The following is an 11250-nucleotide window of genomic DNA, read 5'->3' as shown; positions in this document are numbered from 1 at the left end:
AGAAACCAGGCTAGCTTGTTGGGGAAAGACATACAGTAAAAATGTAATGTATTTATGAAAAATGGTGCAATTTTAAATTTCTGATTCCTGGCCTAAAACCTGGAAAGACATACAGTAAAAAAAATGTATTTATGAAAAATAGTGCAATTTTAAATTTCTGATTCCTGGCTTAACAAATACTAACTCGTCAACATAATGTTAAAGGACGACCTGTATCATTAAACATGGTAAGGGTTGAGTTTTTTCCAGGAAAACTCAGTGACTCAGGACTTTTCAGCTGGTTGCTTGGTAACAGAGAAGAGCGGCGTAAAACCATCGCCATTTAAATCAAGGCATCTTTTTTCTATATCCTGCCTGACTTCAGTTCAGTCTGCTGGAGCTGGCTTAGCTTTTTTAGCACTTAGCCTCTTGAAATGATTTAATGAGAGGCACTGAGAGTGTGAGGTAGAGGGAGACTGAAGGCTCAAAGTTGGTTCTATACCAAGTGCCGAGAGCCATTAGCGAAGATGACACAACCGCGCTGTAAACTGTTAGAGTCTTCTATCCGCAGCACTCTCGGCCATTTTGGTTTTGGAAATCGCGGACCCTGGTGCCGTGGGCACTGTTGGGTTTCATCATATTAGCTCATTATCTCTGCTGAGACACATAAAAAGAAAAGAAGAAAATGAAAAGCGTATCCCACAGGGAGTAGGTGAGGTGAAGTGAAATCCAAGAAAGAAAGATTCAGGACACGGTGTGTGCCGCTACCAAATCCAGACGACCTCGCCGCCTTATTTTCTGCAATCTCTTTTTCGCTCACTTCCGTGTGCTACTTTAATTCTCACTGACTGTTAGACACAGTTATAATAACGTGTACCGGAACATTCTTCATCCTCCATGCCTTTGCATAACATACATATTCAATGAAGACGTCAGAGTGTTTGTTTGCTTCTTATTATATTTGTGCATGCATGTACATTTGGCGGAAACAAGAAAAAGTAACGGGGCAGGATAATGCATAGTCTGTATTCATTAGCTGTGTTGTGATTATGAAGTCGATAACATGACAAACATCAAACTGGTAAATGAGAGAGGCTGGTCATGTTTCTGTGTTCTTATCTTCACAGATTCACCGTGGCTGCTTGTTTCTCCACATGTACAGTACTAACGTGTTCCTCCACCAAGTGCCACGAGCCTGAACCCACACTGTGTACTGGGACACGTTTGATAATAGGTGTAACATCACACTCTGTTTTAGTCCAAACTTCCTGTCTGTGGGGAACGCCAATAATCCTGGTAACTGAAGGTCCTTCACACTTATTTTTTTCAAACCGACTACTTGTGAAAGGAAAACAACATATTCCTCTTCTCAGTGATTGCGAGACAAATTAAAGTGACATGTGATGTCAGCAGAGCGACGGCAACAACTGTAAATAAGACAGAAGATGTTTTCAAACTGACAATTATATGGAGACAATGATGAGTGAGTTACAGTAGCTGCATGTGTAGCTGCAAATACTGATGGGACAGTCATGCAGTACATGGTTTAGAACAGAGGTTCCCACATGTTCTTGGGCCGTACACTCCCTTCTGTATCCCAAACAGGTTATCACACCCTCAAGTCAACACATCTTTCAAAAAAGTCTTTGTTGTGGAAAGACGCCCTCTAGGGGAGCATGCACCGCACTGGGTAAGTAAGACTTAGACCACAAGAGTCAAACTTGGGCCCGGGGGCTAAATCTGGCCCGCAATGTAATTATATTTGGCCCTGGTCTCCGTTGTGAATTTAAAAAATCTTAATCACTCCATGGAACTCTCTTGTCTCTGAACAAGCAACAAAATAAGAACACTCCCAGAACTGTACAGGGAAATCAAAGAGGAAATTAATTGTTGGTGGTTGAACTGTCAAGTAAAAATGTCAACAACAACGTATTCATAAATCTACTTCCATTTAAAGGTAAACAACAAAGTACACGCTGCAGCTGTGATTGGTTGAACTCCAGCCTGGAGCAGCTCCACTTCACCCTGATTTGATCAGGGAATAACAGGACATTGGCACACTGATAGAGAGGCTCTCAGATTGACAGGTTGGATTGTGGGAGGGCTGTGACTAATTTGCATGTGTTGTCACAGTCATTTCACACAACTTAACCTGTATCCCTGCTTTACTAATGGTGCGGCGCTCAGAGGAGGGGGTTGATGAGAAGAAACACTTGTAAACGTCTGCTGCTTGTGGAGTAACTGTCTCTGGGGAAACCTGTGTGCGTCTGCGTGTTTTTACAATCTTCATCTTGGAATAGTGGCAGGGACACGTTAGGGAGCCGTGACAACATTTTACAATTATTGAAGTATTTAAAGTATTATTGCGATCGAAAAGAACTGAGAGTTTGACCTCGTTAGCACACGCTTGAGCTTGAAACACGAGCTCAGTACGAGCGACCACTAGGGGGAGTAACAGAGTCTCAAGGAATCAGAAAGGTCAAAACAATCAGGATTTTGCTCAATGACGACATCACATAGTGAATAATGAAGGGTAAAATAAGGTTTAAACAGACAAACAGAAAAAAACAACGAATTTCACAATCACAATACTCGGACATTTTGTCAAAACACACAGGCCTTTTTGCTCACTGTTGTGTTTAAAATGGAGTCAGAACTTTCTTGCACGTCTGAAAATATCGGTGGAGCAGCTTATGTTTTAACAACTTCCCTCTAAACTGATGATTAAAGTCATATTTTTGTCACTACAAACACCTGCAACATAAAATAAGCTTCTTTGCAACTAATTCGTTTCTTCAGATTTTCTTCAAGGCACAATCTTCAGGATATGGTTTCTAAACAAAAACAAAAGTAAAATAACTTCTTGTTGTATTTCGTCTCCACCCTTTGTTTCCTTCACTCAACATTTTTTAATTCCTTCAGAGAACATAGAAGTCCTCCTCCTCCTCAGACTCTGGGTCTCTTCATCCATCAAATAACAACATGCATAAACTAATTCAAAGTGAACTCAAGTCTCTCCCTAAGCACTGTCCACCATATGGGCTGAGGAGGGAAAAAATGTTTTAACATTCAATTTCCAATCCGGCACATTCATTAGTATTCATGAATATGCAAATGTGACTGTCCCAGTTGCCATAATGATGCAGACTCCCACCAGGAGGTGTCAGCTTTGTCAGGGGAGAAAAACGCCGACACCCTTCCGGTTGCCTGGAATGTCCGTGAACATCTCTGCCCGTGTGTGTGTCTGTGTGTGTGTGTGTGTGTGTACGTGTATTCACTTGAACAGATGCTCCTGTATATTTATGACCCACCTCACTACTGACTCGGAACTCTGGGAATATAATCAATCCCACAGCGTCACCTGTGCACAATAACAGACGTCACACGCCGATGGGACACCGACCGACCCCAACAACTCCTACAGATCTGCAGGTTAAAGGGAAAAGGGAAAGTAATGACGAGTCTGTGATTAAAATATTGTCAGTATTTGTTGGTGTTAAAGTATTTCAGACAGGATCAGCTGGAGTAACAATGTGTTAAAGGAACCTGGACGAAGACAAAAGGACAAACGTGTGGGAAAAACACCTGCAACAAACCTACACACACAGAGGAGGAGGCAGGAGAAGAAAAAAAAACAGCTGAGTCAGCAGTTGAGAACTTTAACTGCAAAATGTTAAATGTAGCCTTTTGGTTCAGGGCTTAAGCTTAAGCTGAGCAGCTGTATATACTGTACTTCAGTGCAGTGAAAAGTTACTACAGTCCTCACAGGCTTGACAGCCTTCCTTCAGTGAGGAGTCAACACAGCATGGAGTCTATTCACAGCTGTACTGAACTGAAAATGTTCAGCTGTGAAGAATTATCAAGTTGGGATCCACTGCCTCGACCAAACGTACCTTAACATTTTAATATTTTAGTTATAGTTTTTCTATTCAACCTCTTTATCTTTGATCTGTGTTTTTAATTATAATTTATGTTTCAAGTCGTCTTTGTAATTTGGCAACTGTTCAGACAACACACACACACAAACTCTCTCTCACACACACACACACAATATTGTGCCTGTTAATGTCAGAGTGTTTACTGTGTTTTTGTTTTTACCATAGAGTGTAAATAAGAAATGGATGGGGCGGTCACAGCAGCCTGCATCATCAGGCATTACTGTTACCAGTGATGTAAAAATGAGGAGTAAGTACTATATAAGCAGTGAAGTACTTTTGGTCTCTGTCAGTGGTACACAACAATGTACAGCATTTACTTGTGAAGGTTACTTCGTAGGTTACTCTTCATGTTACTCTTTACAAAATGCACACAATGTCTCCTCCTGTTGGCATTACTATAGAAACTACAAACATTCATTATCAATAAAAACATGTTCCTAATGATATGCTGACAATGTTTTACATCACTGAAACACACAGAACACAGAACTCTGCACTACGTCTACTTGGAACGACACGTTACACCACGTTACTCCTGGGTATGGAGTAAACAGAAATGTAAAAGTGGTGTCTGTAACATATATCTGAATATTAAGGTGGAGAATGCTCTGAAATGTGTGCTTTTTTTACTTTATCCCAAACCTAAAATCAGGCAGAAAAATGCTCTCTTTCCATTTTTTTATTTACTTCACTGTTATGAGATTTTAGAATCTTTTTTTTAAGGGACACAGAGTTTGTGCGAGACAGGCGAAGTGACACAGGGGATACGACACGGCCACGGCGAGCTGCACAGTAACCAGTTTACTGTGTATTTATGGAGATGGATGACAATAACCTCTGTAAGTCTGTTTGCTGCGGCGCAGTTACAGTAGGTTGTCATGGATCACTCCCTGCACTGTAGAATGACAGCCATCCCGCCACACACAGAGGACACGGTTATTACCACTGTAAAGGTGTCAGGGTGTATTTAAAATATACGTGTATAAATTTAATTTTAGCCGTTTTATTTTACAAAGGGGGGATTACAGTACGTCAGCGGCGTAGATGGGAGACGACAGAGAAATAAGTCCACATAAAACCCTGTGATATGACTGTGAAAACCAAATTAGGACTATAAAAAATGACCTTCTAATATAACCAAGGTTTAAACGTCTCTCTGTGAGCCGTTGGCCGACACTAAAGTCAATGGATTCATTTGATTATTTACTGGGTTTAGTTTAGTACTGAGTTTCTTCCAACCCCGTCACCATCAGATTACTGAAAAACTATTCATTGATAGAAAACAGTTTTGGTTACTATTTGTTCCTGCAGCTTGCTTTAGATCATGAGAGTCAAACTCAAGGCCCGCGGGCCAAATGCGTCCCCGCCAAGCCGTTTTGTGTGGCCCACAGGAGCTTAAAAAGCATTCAGTAAAGTCCATGCAGCAGAGTTTCTTGACCTAAGTAATTAAACGTTTTTATATTTAATCAAATAATAATCAACTGCAGAAACATGTATTAGTCTGTTATGGAGTAGTCACATCTACTGTATACCAGTGGTCCCCAACCAAGGACTGGTCAGCCAGTACCACCCGTTACTACAGACCAGTACCAAGGTACTGAGCATTGATCATCATTACATTTTGAAAATAAAATATTTTTTAGACTCTATTCTGTTTGTATCAGAAAATAAAATATTTTTAGACTCTATTCTGTTTGTATCAGAGTCTGAATGACCTGTTATTTTAAAATATTGACGGATTATCTTTAAATAAAAAGAGCAGAAGTTGAACCAACATCTTTTCTCTGTGAAGTCTTGACGGGTGTTACCGGCTAATTATTCCCCCAGCTCTTTCCTGCAGTGTCACGCTATGGCTTCCCCCCCTTTTAAACAGCTGCTCTGCTAATTATCTCTGGTGACATGTACTGTAGTCTCTCGTTCCCTCTGTCTGTCTCAATTACTCCTACTTTTCCTCCCTCTCTCCCCCTCCATATTGTCACAGTTAGGAGGGAGAGAGCGAGCTAACACTCAGGACCAGCCGATCATTCAGGGGAGTCCTGTTTATCCTCCAATAAAAGAGGGTCGTGTGAGGGGCCTCATCTTTCTGTATGGAGTTGGTGTGTTCTCCCTGTGTGTGCGTGGGTTCTGTTCCAGGTTCTCCTGCTTCCTCCCATAGCGCTAACACTTCACAGGGGAGTAGGTCGATGGACCCTGTAAACTGACCACAGGTGTGAATGGTTGTATGTCTCTATATGTGGATGGACAGGGGAACTGTCCAGGGTGTACCCTGCCCCTGCCCCCGCCCCATAGATGGGATTGACTCCAGTGCACTCCGCCACCCCGAAAGGGAATAAGCGGTAGACAGTGGATGAATAAGAGAGTTCAAGCAAAGAAAAGACAAAAGAGTGTTTAAGGGAGACACTGGGGAACAAAATATGACCAGCAGGACATTTAAACAAGTCCATTTTTGGACTGAATTTTGCTGTAGTTGCCATAGATTTCCTGTGAGAAACGGACAGAACGATTCACAGCACTAAGAGAATTCCTGAACCAGGAAAAGAGGCGGAGCTGGTTTGAGGGTGAACATTCTCTTATATACTGTAGAGTAACTAATTGAAACGAAGGTGTGGCCGTATCCTGTTGACAAGGTCATCACCCGAGGACAACCTGATTATGGGCTTTATTTCAGTGAAAAACAGAACATTAAAATATATATCTGTGCCACAATAAATTTGAATCTAAAACCAGCAGAGATTATATGTAAATATATATGCCACCTAAATATATATATATACACATATCTACAGTATTTACAAGCTGAGTGCCTAAATACTAATACTATGTCATGTAATCTCAGGAGAGCATATACAGTATATATATACTGTATATATATATATATATATATATACATATATATATATATACATATATATATATTTATACTGTATTTTCATTTACATATATTATACATATATTTTCACAGTACACATACAGTAGTAAGGGAGTGCTTATATAAGGAGCGGCTCTTCCTCCATGAATTCCTGTATATTTTTCTATGGTCACCTCTCATGTGAACCATGTGTCAACAGAATGATGAAAGCCCGATGCAGCAGATTTTGCACACTCACGTCAGTTGCTCGTACGGTCACAGTGGGCTCCTTTTATGAATGTAAACTTGCACAGTAATTCAGTACACACACACACTCCAACCTACACACACATACAGAGCCAGAAGTGATGTTTGCAGGTTAACTGACTTCCCATTTAGCTGGCAGGTATTCTGGTGGAGTCAGCATATTCCGAGGGGAAAGCTGCTGTGAGTGTGCGAGGAGATAGTATTAGGGATGTACTGTACAGTACCTCCGTCTCACCCTCCTGCCGCCCGCCTCACCACAGTACGTGTCTCACTCCTCCTCTGATGCTGAATCAGAGGGATTAGAAGAGTGGGAATATGATAATGAAGTGTGCCACACAGAGGATTACATTATCCTTACTTTTCCATTTGTCTAATCCAGGTTCACATATTTGCATAACACACCTGAGTTTAGCATGTGCCTCACACTCACCACACTGATAGGCATTCAAGTAATAAGTGCACACTTTTTGAATGGAAAAGAGGGAGTTGGGGATTTGCTTCCTGGCATTTGTAGCGTAGAAAACGCTGAGTCAGAATGTACTGTTTGCAGCGCGATACACTATCACTTGTGTACTTGGGGAGTTTCTATAGTTTCAAATGGAACTGTTTAAATGGCACAGGGCCCACATAATAAGCTTTTTGAATTGCACGCTGAAGTGAGGAGAAGATTGTATTTCCAATAATAAGGAAGAATAAGGCCATGTATTGACTGGGAAAATGCAAACAACACTAATATACAGTAGGTCCCGTACGATGGTCAGCCCATAATGGAAGCTGCTCCAGTTCACCACGTCAGGCTTTAGCTGCGGTGAAGGCATGAGAACCGTGCAGTGATAGAGAAACTCCCAGGAGATTCAGTGTGTGATTTGTACAGTGAGCTTCCATAGTTTTAAACTGTAAAACCTGTACGGCACCCTGCTCTGTACCACCCCCCCACCCCCCCACACACACACACACACTGAGTTATGGACCACATAAAAATCCATACCCAGACTTATCATGGAGTCCAGCTCCCAGCAGCCCCTGAAGTCAGATATAGTGCGGCCCCTCGTCACTGACAGTGATCCAGTAATAGCATGTGCTCCATTCACCTCCTCTATTACTTCTGTTACCTCCCTCATCCACCCAGTCATCTATCTACCTGTGTTGTCATCCATCCATCCATCCATCCTTCCATCACCCCCCCACCCCCATCAGAGCAGTGGGGCTGTGTGTCAGCCCAGCATGAGTGTGCACCTCTGCACGTGTGTGTGTGTCTTATTAGTGCATGCATGTGTTCATGTGTCAGGGCAGCAGTTGTATGTCATGGCCGTCCCCCCTGCCAGCAGAATCATGTTATTGATTGAATCCGTGTCCCAGTGCGCTATGGAGAGCAGTGACTGATCACACGCTGCACAGCTTGTCATGGGTAAGACTGACATGGTTCTATGGTGAGCAGACGGAGGGAGTGGTGAAGAAAAGGACCAGCATCTGTGAAACTTAGATCAAGATTACAGTAAGTGAAGAACATTTGTCTGGAAAAAGGGAAAATACTGTGCAATGAAAAATTGTTTAATATGATGGTTTGTAATGGATGTGCCGTCCATGTTGACTGATGAACAGTGTGTAGCGGCTGTACTCTCTTGTTGTAATTGGAGTGAAACTAACTATTGTACCTGGTATAAAAATTGAAAATACACTCTGTCGATTCCACAAAAAAAAGAAAGAATAAATGTACATTTAATAAAATAAAAATAATTATATAGAATAACGGTGGAGCTCTAAACATGTAAACCTACTGTTGAGACAGCAGCAGTGTTGCATTCAATGACCATAAAACAAACTAAGGGTTTTACCTGCTGTGTGATCTGAAGTTCTTTTATACGTCAAGTGGAATTCTATATTTTTTAACTCAGTAACAAGTGCACTTAGCTTTATAGGCAATTGTTGTAGAAATCTATAAAACTATTTTGTGAGGCTACAGGTTAGAGAAGATGCAAAAACTCAGCTGTGAAAAGGAGGGAATGACAGCGAGGAGCCAGTGTGTGATGGAGTTGGAGTGAAATAAGAGGAGGTGCAGTGATATGAGCTGGTGCATTCAGACACGGGCTGATAGGCCTGAGGTGAATCAATCAATTATTCTCCAGCGTCAATAATTCAGAGTAGACCACAGGCTATGTGTGTGCGCGTATGAAGCAACACACACTCACACACCCACACACCCACACACACTTACCAGTGACCAGCTCAGTACCCTGATTTGATTTAAGATGACCAGTCAATGTGAATCCAAGGCTTCAGAGGACCAAGGCTTTAAATTATTGCGTGGCTTAAAGACAGAGGGGAGCAGTATTTTCTGCCTCTACTGCAAATCCCTTTTATTCCTCCACTCTCCTACTATAGCTCTCCTTTTCATTTTTTCTGTGTTGTAAGGACTCAGCTGTAGACAAACAGGGAGCCTTATTGGCTCACACGTTACATGTTTCACTTGGTTTCCTCCAAAAAGATCTATATTTCCAGTGTTTTTCATTTGCCATTTTGTGTCTTGTCACTGTACTGTGGCAAGTAAACACACACACACACAACACTATTCTATAAAAGTACATTTTCTGTTGAAAAGCTGCCCTGGCTGTTTGCCACAGTACTAACTTTGCCCAGAGAGACAAATACCTGTAAAGTAGTATAACAGCCACCTTAAAGAGAAAAGACTTTTTTCTATACCAGACAATGGAAGGATTTTAGATTTTCTTTTCTGTAGACAGTTGACCAATTTAAAAAAAAACAACAACTATTATCCTCACTGTGTTGTGACACAGTTAAGTTTCAAACTTAATCCCTTTAATTTGTTTTTTAAAGAGCAGGTTATATTGTTTGACAACATTAAGTTTCAAACTTAATCTCTTTAATTTGTTTTTTAAAGAGCAGGTTTTATTATGGGAGCAGGCAGAGAACTGGCAGCTCCTTGACTGTAAAATGTACATTTATGTCAATATAAAAACAGAGAGCGACAGAGGTTTGGTTAGAGTTTTTTTTTTCAAGAAAATTGACCTGGAGTGAGTTAAAACTGCTCTTGTTTTGTGCTGGTTGAGTGACAACCAGCAGCTCTTGCAGCATTTTATGATAATGTTGTTTTTTGACTAAAGTGTAAATACAGTGTTTGTGTGAAAATAAAAGTCTCTCTCTCTCTCTCTCTCTCTCTCTTCTCCTCCTGGTCTGTCAGAATATAAATGTAAATCTTGAATGATTCAATAACAGGAAATGTGCTAAAAAAGAAAAGTTCTGTCTATGCAAATGCCGGTGAATATGCTACATCAGGAATCTAATTTGATGAGTTAACACAATTACTATTCCTAGACACCTCATCTTCTTTAAAGTCATATTTTTCGTGTGGGCGTCAGTCAGGTGGAATCTGAGTTTGTGGTTCAGAGGACCAGAAATATACTGTTTTTTTTAACTTCCTGAAGTCTCCACTATCTGCTCAAGCATCACCTGGCACATCTGACTTGTTTATGTTAATTAAGCTACATTTAATTAAATTGTGTGCAACCAAGCTACTCAGTCATGATCAGTAGCGGGATATGAGTAACTGTGCAGACAGTTGACAGTAATGCTTGGAAATTAATACAATTATATCCCAAAAAGAAAAAAAAACTCCTCCATTATGTTAATGCTCATAATGGCTTCAGTTCATTCATCTATAAAATTAGGAATTTTTTACCTCGCCCATGCTAATCATCCAACACGGATCATAAAAAATAATTAATCTAGAAATATTATTATCCAAAAGATAATTTAGACAAACAAAAATAACAAAAACAAAACAATATAATTAATTGAAAAAAAATCACAATTTTGAACAGCTTTCAAAAATAAACAATAAACATTCCACTTATATCTCTGCCAGTTTGTGTCTGAATACAATCAATGTCTGATTCTGCTGCATTTTAAATTTTAAATAAAGAATGTTAAAATAGTGATGATATACGATATATGACATGAATATATTGTATATCTATTTATCCCCCATCCATCCATCCATCCATCCATCCATCCATCCATCCATCCATCCATCCATCCATCCATCCATCCATCTAAAGGAGTGTGTGGTACAGCCCAGATACAGGCCTGCTCTGTCCATTGCTGGCAGTGTGTAGTGTAGGTGTGTTTGATGTAGTGTAGTAAATGTTCGACAGCGTCACGGCCCCATGTATCTCAGTTCAGAGGGTTCAGAGAACAACA

At 40.6% G+C, this 11250-nt stretch overlaps 1 protein-coding gene across 2 annotated transcripts in view; it reads right to left on the bottom strand.

Moving 5' to 3' along the window:
* Positions 1 to 1882: 1882 nt before the first annotated feature.
* The window catches only part of oma1 (OMA1 zinc metallopeptidase), a 77199-nt gene continuing 67831 nt past the window's right edge, over positions 1883 to 11250 (bottom strand). Inside the window, exon 12 of one of the 2 annotated variants that reach the window (XR_001761816.2) lies at positions 1883 to 3405. The gene's annotated coding sequence lies outside the window, so the exon portion shown is untranslated. Of the gene's footprint in view, positions 3406 to 8084; positions 8511 to 11250 lie in introns of those variants that run through there. The other variant, XR_003048754.1, reaches the window with a different exon arrangement.

Source organism: Cynoglossus semilaevis, chromosome 2, assembly GCF_000523025.1.
Source record: "Cynoglossus semilaevis isolate Cse_v1.0 chromosome 2, Cse_v1.0, whole genome shotgun sequence".
In the NCBI taxonomy this organism is placed as follows: Eukaryota; Metazoa; Chordata; class Actinopteri; order Pleuronectiformes; family Cynoglossidae; genus Cynoglossus; species Cynoglossus semilaevis.
The sequence above is the reverse complement of the archived record's forward strand: the minus strand, read 5'-3'. Positions and strand labels throughout refer to the sequence as shown.